The sequence below is a fragment of the Manis javanica genome, chromosome 2 (genome assembly GCF_040802235.1).
Source record: "Manis javanica isolate MJ-LG chromosome 2, MJ_LKY, whole genome shotgun sequence".
NCBI lineage: Eukaryota > Metazoa > Chordata > Mammalia > Pholidota > Manidae > Manis > Manis javanica.
Genome location: NC_133157.1, coordinates 140,819,797 through 140,826,882, shown reverse-complemented (window position 1 = coordinate 140,826,882; position 7,086 = coordinate 140,819,797).

The window sequence follows — 7,086 nt, the reverse complement described above, 5'->3', positions numbered from 1 at the left end:
ACATCTGGATTATTCATGATACTCCTACAACTATTGTACTAGTAGTTCTTAGGACATGTCTTTTACGAATAAGGAGAAAAGGCGTACTTTTGTTTATGTAAATGACCCATCCCAATAAAGTAGCCAGGTGACCAATTAGGATAAGACCAGATAATAAAATAATAATGACAATATGCAGAAATAGAATATTTCTGTGCATTCTGTTACTTCCAGTCTCCCCTAGTAGGGATGGCATGGAGGCTGCACCTGGCAGGTATTACCTGCATTTTGTTATATTACCTGAAGAGGAGCAAAACACCCCTTACTCAGGTCTCAGTGTTGGTCCAGGTGAATAACAACGTCTCTTACATTAATCTCTGCAATTATCACGTTCTGCTCACTGCCCCTCATCATCACTCCATCTCTACAAAACCTCAGAGAACCTAAACCCCTACAGAGAAATTGAGTCATCATCATTTCTTTGCCTGACTCTCCTAATGCAAGGACAGCAGTCAGATTCTGCTGGATCAAAGAGGGCGCAAGGCAAAGGGACCACGGGACAGGACAAAAAGGTAGGAAAGCAAAGTTCAGCTGCCTGAGGAGAGCCAGGGCTCAGCAGCCACTGAGGTGAGGACTGAAAGAGAGGGGGGAGGCTCCTCGAGGTTGGAGAGAACCCCAAATTCCAGTGGGGTATTGGAGGCAGGATGCCAGACCAAGGCACGTGAGTTTCCTAAGTGGATTCCTTGTCTAAGACTCACTGACAAACACAGGCCCTCCACCGCTTCCCACAGCACACACCCATGCCCACAGCTGGCACCATCATGACTGAGACAGTCATTCTGTTCGTGGCTGACAGCAGAAGACAGCTCCTGCCTCTTCCAGGAGATACTGTCACCTCCAAAGAGGGATTTGACCAGCAGAGTCTTACTACAGCCCTGAAACACACGCCCTTTTGAGCAGTGTAACATGAAGAACACCAGGAAAGCTCCCCTTTTCCAAATAGTATCCCTTCAACTCTGGGCACCTTAGGTGCTTTGAACATAATTATCAAATCTTATATTTCTTTGAAGTCTGATTGCAGACTTTTATTACAAGATGCCATCTGCTTTCCCAAAACATTGGAATGCTTGGACCTGTGTGTGTGTGAGGGTCCCTCTCTGTTAGGAAGATGGCAGACAAGTCTTCTCCAGACCTCTGGTGCTCACTTCCTGGCACTGGGATTCTAGGCTACCACCAAAACAGCCAAGCAAGATATTTTGCCTGAAGTTCACAAAAACTGAGTAGTATCCAAGTCAGAAGGAAAGTATAAACAGAATGTTAAAAGAAAATAACTGGGAAGGGCAGAATTTCCCATCCATCTATCTTTCTATTACCTATCTGCCTTTCTATGGTACCATGCTTTGAAGACACAATTGCCTCTGTGCTCCACACTTTTGAAAGTGTGTTCACAATACCCTCCTTTTGCACTCATTTACCTCATTGGTTAGTTTTATTTATTTATTTTTAGCATACAGGTGGCTCACACAGCTGGTACTGTTAGAGCTGGATTCAAACACAGATGTCTCTGGCTCTTGCCATATGCTGACTCTCTAGAATAATTTCATGTAAGAAAATAAATGCAGAGCCACTCTTCTCCAAAAGACAAAACAAATATAGCACTAGTATTTAGCAAGGACAAAACACAAGAAAGGAAAAGGTATTCTTGAAAAAATTTAGGTATAGTTTTGAAGAGGTGAAAACCTTTAAAGTGGTTTCCAAGTTTGTACAGTTCCAATAATTCAAACTTTCATCTCCCTTTCTCATATATAGGTGTGTGCAGGGGTTTTGCTGGGAAAACACTTCCATAACGAAAGCAGAACACAGAACTCAGCCTGGGACTATTAAACTCTAAGATGGTGTTCTAATTCTGATCACTGATAGAAACCTCTAGAGTTGAAACAGTCTTTTGAAGACAAAAAATTGCTAATGAGGATAAAAGTAGCTTTGATTCATTTGGCTACTCTATTCTTTTCTCTTTACCAATTAATAGCCAAAATAAAGTGAAGCCGAAATGGGAAGAGCATTAAGAAGCCTTCAGGCAGCTCTGGTTGCCAGGGGAACCTGGCCTGCTTCTCTGAACACAGTGCGGAGAGCTGCTTATGTAGAGGCAGGTTGTCAGGAGTATGAAATTTTATAATATTAGAGAAAAACTTGTAAAATAAGAAGGAAAAATAAACTGCTAAAATGCTGTACACTATGTACACTGATGGAAAGCCCCTGTTATTATACTTACTAGCACTTTCTCTCAACCTTTCTGCTCCATGCAAACACTATGCTTATAACAACAAGTAAAAAACTTTTAAAGCTGCAAATGTGTTTTTAGTGTTTCTTATCAGTAAATGCTATGAAGTATCATGGATAGTAGCTACTTTGGCATTTCTGTTATACAAACTAGACAACCCACCAGCAAATTGTGATCAACTTGCTTTCTTGTGGCTCTTAACAGCAGACATCAACTACAATACACTTATAGCCCAAGAGGGAAGTTAGATTTGTATGAGACCCCGGGAGCCTCCAGAAAGCCACACTGCAACCTGCTCCAGGCCACATCACTCATCAGTTAGTGCTGAATGTCCTCGTGGGGGGCCAGTGAGAAGGCAGGGTTTAAGGGCACAACAATGAATAGGACAGCAATCCCATCTGATAGGGAGTGCGGGAGCTGGTGTGAGAGACAGAATATACGTATTTTTGATTTTATGAATAATTAATAAAACACAGTTAACTCTGTTAAGTGTTATGTAGGAAAAGTGTTTAATAAAATAGAGTAGCCAATAGCAAATGCATCAAATTTGTGCAAAATAAAAAATGGCTCCCCTTCTTCAAGACACTGTACTAATATCTGTCAGCAAGTGGCCATAAAAAAGATTCAAGTCAATAGCTAAGGCAATCCTGAGAAGGAAGAATAAAACAGGGGGAATTAGGCTTCCTGACTTCAAACTCTACTACAAAGCCACCCTAATCAAGACAATTTGGTACTGGCACTAGAACAGACCTGTAGACCAATGGAACATACTAGAGAGCCCAGATGTAGACCCAAGGATGTATGGTCAATTAATATACAATAAAGGAGACAAGGATATACAATGGGGAAATGACAGCCTCTTCAACAGTTGGTGTTGGAAAAACTGGACAGCTACATGCAAGAGAATGAAACTGGATCATTGTCTAACCCCATACACAAAAGTAAACTCAAAATGAATCAAAGACCTGAATGTAAGTCATGAAACATAAAACTCTTAGAAGAAAACATAGGCAAAAATCTCTTGAATATAAACATGAGCAACTTCTTCCTGAACGCATCTCCTCGGGCAAGGGAAACAAAATAAAGAATGAACAAATGAGACTACATCATGCTAAAAAGCTTCTGTACAGCAAAGGACACCATCAGCAGAACAAAAAGGCATCCTACAGTATGGGAGAATATATTTGTAAGTGACATATCTGACAAAGGGTTGACATCCAAAATATATAAAGAACTTACATGTCTCAACACCCAAAAAGCAAACAACCCTATTAAAAAATAGGTGGGGGATGTGAACAGACACTTCTCCAAAGAAGAAATTCAGATGGCCGACAGATACATGAAAAGATGCTGCACATCACTAATTATCAGAGAAATGCAAATTAAAACCACAATGAGATATCACCTCACACCAGTTAGGATGGCCAACATAGAAAGGAATAGGACCAACAAATGTTGGCAAGGATGCGGAGAAAGGCAAACCCTCCTACACTGCTGGTGGGAATGTAAACTAGCTCAACCATTGTGGAAAGCAGTATGGAGATTCCTCAAAAAATTAAAAATAGAAATACCATTTGACCCAAGAATTCCACTCCTAGAAATTTACCCTAATAATACAGCAGCCCAGTTTGAAAAAGACATATGCAGTCCTATGTTTATCGCAGCACTATTTACAATAGCCAAGAAATGGAAGCAACCTGTGTCCATCAGTAAATGAATGGATAAAAGAAGAGGTGGTACATATACACAATGGAATATTATTCAGCCATAAGAAGAAAACAAATTCTACCATTTGCAACAACATTCATGGAGCTAGAGGGTATTATGCTCAGTGAAATAAGCCAGGCAGAGAAAGACAAATAACATGATTTCACTCATATGTGTAGTATAAGAAAAAAATCAAAAACTGAAGGAGCAAAACAGCAGCAGACTCACAGAACCCAAGAATGGGCTAACAGTTGCCAAAGGGAAAGAGACTGGGGTGGTGGGTGGGAAGGGAAAGAGAAGGGGAATAAGGGGCATTACAATTAGTACACAATGTAGTGGCGGGGCACGGGGAAGAGGGTATAGCACAGGGAAGACAACTAGTGATTCTAGCATCTTACTAAGCTGATGGACAGTGACTGTAATGGGGTATGTGGTGGGGATTTGATAATGAGGGGAATCTAGTAACCACAGTGTTTCTCATGTAATTGTATATTAATGATACCAAAAGAAAAAAATATTAGTTTAAAAAAAAAAGATTCAAGACCCCTTCACATCAAGGTAAGGATTGAAATTTGATCAAGAATCTACCAAGAAGAAAAGGCACAGAAACACCCAAGCAAAGGTGTGAAAACCTGGCACATTGTGGTGTGTTTGCAGTGTGACCAGCACCAAGGGTGCCAAGGTGAGATCAGAGCAGAGGATGGCAAGAGACAGAAGTGGGGAATTGGAGAAACAACCAGTGCCCAGAGTTGGGGCTGGCGGGGCTGGCTGGGCTGACGAGCAGATTGGCAGGTGGAGGAGGTGTCTGATTGATTGATTTGAGGAGGGTGCATTTGGAGAGACAACAGTTGTAAAACTATTGCCATGGTCTAGGTGAGAGATGATTCAACCTTAACACAATGCAATTGATGAGAAAATAGGGAGAAGATGATGGTTTTGAGAACCATTTAGGAAATTAAATTGGCAAGACTTGTGGTTTGAATGAATATGGAAGTTAGAGAGGAGAAGCTGGCTAGAATTACTTTAGGCTTATGCTTGGGTGACCAAGTGAATGATGGTACCATTAACTGAAATAGGAAATACAGAAGAAATCACAGCAAGTTTGAAGGAGAACATAATGAGCTCAGGTTTGCAGGGTGTTTGAGACAGGGGTGAGGCATATGCCTGTATTCGTGGTATAGGGCCTTCTAAGGCTGCGGAGATTCAGTGTTGGAGAAATAAAGGCAGTTAAAGCCATGGCAGGGAGCAGGTGCCAAGGTGAAAGCGGCAAGAAATCAAACTGGTGAGACAATCCTGCAGAAACCAAACCATTTCATAGGGATCTAGCAAAGAGGGATGATAATAGGCATAAATGAAGGAAGAAAAAGAGAAACAGAGTTAGAGAGATCAAGAGAAGAGAGACATTCAGGAAGGAGAGGTGATCAGTAGGGTCCATCTGACAGAGAATGTAAAATCAGATATATGACCAAGAGAAAGTCACTGGGGTCCCAGCATTACCTACAATTAAAACTGTGACTTATGTTTGAGCATTAGAACATAAGTGACAGGCAACAAAATGTCTGAATGTCTGCTTGATGTAAGTTCTCTGTGGAAGCAAACCTTCCTCTGAGACAAAGGGCTGTCAGGTGACTCATATGAAAGACACCTGCCTTTTTCTGCCCTGCTCCAAAGTCACTCCTCACTTTATATCACACTGTGGAAATAGAACAGCCCACTGACTGTGCCAGTGGCTGGGTAGAAGAACTCTGCACTCTAGGGGATATGAGTTCCTTTCTATTAGACAAAGTCTAGGCTTTCAGCTTATGTGATATCTGGGAGTTAAGGACTCAGCCCTGGGGACTCCATGCTGTTTCCCCAGAACCATGTGTAAAATCTCTTTGTCCCTACATATCAACTCTCCACCTTCTGAACCTTGCTCCGTGCCTGGAAAGTTCTAGTTCGGTCCAGGCATGAGGCACCCTGATGAGAGGTCAGCAGGCAGGCAGAGAGTGAAGTCCTGTTTTGTCCCAGAGCTTTCCCTCCAGGGCTCTGTGCTCAGCCTGCATCCCTGCTGAAGGGCACAGCTCCTTCCTGGCAGCCCCTTCCATAGCTGCCTTCCCAGACCAGCAAGAGTTCCTCCTTCCGCTTGCCCCTTCATGCCAAAGGGGATAAAAACTCGCTCCCTCCTGCTTCTCGCACAGGGATGCTGAATTCATCCTTTACTGATTTCCCTCAGCTCTTCCTGAGCCTTATAAGTATCTCTTTATTAAACCCACACAGTCTCCTTTCAGGACCACACTTCTTGATTCGTGTGGGATCTTTGCTCATTGTACCCACCCTGCTGCAAGGAGGAAGCCGAGTAGTAGCTCATACACCACCTGGTCACTCTTAACCCACATTCCTGGAGATGGAAGTGGATTGTGACTCTCTTTAAGCTCGTTTTGAAAGATTATATTTGATTATCTCTCTTCCTTAATGCCCTAGAGAAGATGCTGCCTTGCTGGGCCTTGATTTTCTAGGGAAGAGCTTGCCTTTGTGTTGTCTTGGAATAAATGGGAAAAGGCACTGTGCCACAAAATGATGTCAGCACAGAGGCATGCCAAGCAGAGGTTTCCTACCCCTTTAAATCATCAACACTGAGTGTGTTTTCACTAAGGTTAAATTATATCTACCTCACACCTGGTAGCCATGACCAGACTGGATATTGACCAAAGGGTGTCCTCTTTGTCTGCTGTGAGACAGATGGTCCACTGATCCAGTCCTACCGGCCATAGGTCCACACATAATAACCCCATATTGTGTCTCAACTTATTAGACTCTTTGTGAATTACCTGTAGAAAATCAAAAATTTTCAAGTGGTTCCTAGTGATATCATATTTTACATAGTTTTGTCTAAAAACTTTTGCAGAAACACATTGGAATTTCAGGGGATTCTTTTCTGTTTTCCTTTCTTTTTGTTTGATGTATTTTCTGCCAAACCAATAGGTCACCTATTCCTAACTCAGTTCCAATCAATACCTTACATTAATTGTTACTAAGACAGCTGTTCTGGGAATTCTGTGGTCTTCCCAGTATTTGTCTGCTCCTCACTTGCCTTAGAAAAGGCATGGTAAGAAGGGGTTTCCCCAGGGGATCCTTTC